Raw genomic sequence first — 2,603 nt, 5'->3', positions numbered from 1 at the left:
TGGCAACACTTTCAAAAATCAGCATGTTACCAAAAATAGTGGAAGGGGGGATAGTTATGAAGTGAAGCGTGCAACAACATTTTGCAACACTTCTTATTCAGGCTTCCAGGCAACGGGTCCTCTACTCTTCCAAGATGTTCTCTCCTCCCACATTTCCCCTGTATTTTCTGCTCCCTCCAGTTTAGTATTCTAGGCACTCTCTCAGCATCGTCCTTATGCTGCTTGTAAAGCTTTTTGTACTTCTGCAACATTGGGGGTTCCCTATGGCTGTTTGTAAATTCTTGGTTTTCAGGGCCTGGTTTGATCTACGGTTCTCTCAAGCTAACTTGGCTATAAGACGAGGGAGTGATAAAAGTCATTGGCCAATATTCTGTACAGTGATTTACATCCAAAATACACTGCAGAAATAATCTAGTTTGAAACTGCTTTAATTGCCCTGGCTCATTGCTAAGGAAATTCTGGGAACTGTAGTTCTGTGAGACAGCTAGCCTTTTCTGTCAGAGTGTTCTGGTGCCACAACAGTTCCCAGGATTCCCTAGCACTGAGCCAGGGCAGTCTCAAACTGGATTATTTCTGCAGTGTGTTTGTGTAATCCCTCTTGGGCCAAACTCCCATCCCCAAATCTGACAGAACGCAGAGCAGTTACCTTGATTTACTCACCATTAAATATAGCTGTTGTGTGTGTTCAAGTCTTTTCCAACTTATGGCGACCCTAAGGCAACCCTATCATAGGGTTTTCTTGGCAAGAGAGGTTTGTCATTGCCAGCTTCTGTGGCTGAGAGTGTGACTTGACCACATTCACCCAGTGGGTTTACATGGCTGAGCCAGGATTCAAATCTGGGTTTCCAGAGTCCAACCACCATACCATGCTGGCTTTAAGTAGCTGATGCTGTAGGCTATGTTTCAGAGGACGGAACTGGCAAAGAAAACTATGAAATTCATGGGGTCACCAAACATCAAAATAATGTTATTGCAGTATGAATTTTAAGTATGAATGTAAATTTTTGTACTTTGTTGTTGCTGCTGTTGTTGTTATGTTATTGTTATTATGCATTGGCTCTACATGTTAAACTTTATTATTACAAACCCACACTCTTTTTAAATTATAAAAGAAATTGGAAGTTTGAACACAGACATTGGCAATCATATTATACTGCTGACAAGTCAATTTCTGGATGGGTTTAGAATAGGCATGGGAATCATGTATTCCTCCAAATGATGTTGGACTACAAGTATCAGCCCTAGTGAGCATAGGCCATGATGAGGAATTCTGGGATTTGCAGTCCAATAATATCTGGAGGGCCACAAGATTCCCACCTCTGGTTTAGAAGATTATATAAAGGCATACAAACATATATTAAATCAGGATGAAAGTTGAGTTATTTCATTTCCATTTTCATAATTATATCTTTTTAATGAGATGCACTTCCAAAAAAATATTGGAATATATTGTTTGATTAATACTTGCACACGTTTCAAATGAGTTATACTTAATTAAACTTAAATAGACCTGCTAGTGACAGTGATATAGTAAGACAACTGATGTGATGTAATAGCACCCATTTCAAAACATAGTCGTATATTTTTATAAAACAGCACTATCCCACTGACTACCACCTTATTAGAAATATGCAGGTCTGCCATCTTATGGATCCTGGTTGGTATTACCAAAATAGAAAAATACAGGATAGTTATTAAATACCAGGAGAATATCGCCAGTTTACATTTCCTTATTATGGTTTTCAGAACATAACGAATTCTTTCCACTGAAGATTGTTTCCCACCTACACCCTCAATTATTTATATTTTGCAGAGGGAGACCCCAGTTGGGGAATTCTAATATGAATATTTTACATGCTCTGTGTTTCTTAACAGACATTTCAAAGGTAGTTCCTTAATAAATGCTCACGTTATTGTTTCTGTTTTGCATATTAATATATGATGGTATTTAGAACAGTGTAAAATATTTGGTATATAAAATATTTTTATTTTCGTAGAAGAAAAAAATACTCTTTGCCACTGAAGAGGCTTTAAGATGACACCGTAGAGTTCAGAAAACTATACTCAACCCATCTGCAAGACATTTAACTTGACAGTTTTCAGGAAGACCACAGAGGTGATTGGGTGAGTGGCTGACTGAGGCAGTTCAATTTTTCATATAAATGACAGCAGCATTTGTATATTTCATGACACTAAAGCAAGAGGAGATACACACACTCCATTGCAGATTTGTGTCAGTATATGTACTTCACTTAACAAAGCCTTTGACTTTGCTTCTTTTACAAAGGCTTTTTACACATGCTTAGTCTCTCATTTTTTCTCCTCCTTCTCTGTCTAGCTGAAAGGTGTGTTCTTTTAAGCTGCATTGGCATCTGGATGATATTGAAGGAAGGTTGGAGAAACATAAACTTTTGGTGCTTGATTGCAAGTGTGTCTACACTGAACTGTAATGCATTAAAGCTAAAGCTAGGGAAGAAAGATTCTACTTTTCTGATCCTATTGTTGCTGTGTATGACTGTCTACAACAGGCAAGGTAAACAGCAGATCATGCCTCTAGATTCCTTTACTGAGTTTGCATGAACAGCGAAATATACAGAGAAAAG

The 2,603-nt window shown here is 38.0% G+C and overlaps 1 long non-coding RNA gene across 1 annotated transcript; it reads left to right on the top strand.

Annotated features, from left to right (window-relative positions):
* The first annotated feature begins 815 nt into the window (after positions 1–815).
* On the top strand, positions 816–2,403 carry LOC149315039 (uncharacterized). Its single transcript, XR_016281153.1, has 3 exons — positions 816–988; positions 1,998–2,124; positions 2,339–2,403. It is a non-coding gene; the product is annotated as an uncharacterized LOC149315039 (long non-coding RNA).
* Positions 2,404–2,603: the final 200 nt, after the last annotated feature.

This window comes from Sceloporus occidentalis, unplaced genomic scaffold, assembly GCF_023333645.1.
Source record: "Sceloporus occidentalis isolate IW3139 unplaced genomic scaffold, rSceOcc1.0.p SCAF_4, whole genome shotgun sequence".
Classification (NCBI taxonomy): domain Eukaryota; kingdom Metazoa; phylum Chordata; class Lepidosauria; order Squamata; family Phrynosomatidae; genus Sceloporus; species Sceloporus occidentalis.
The sequence above is the reverse complement of the archived record's forward strand: the minus strand, read 5'-3'. Positions and strand labels throughout refer to the sequence as shown.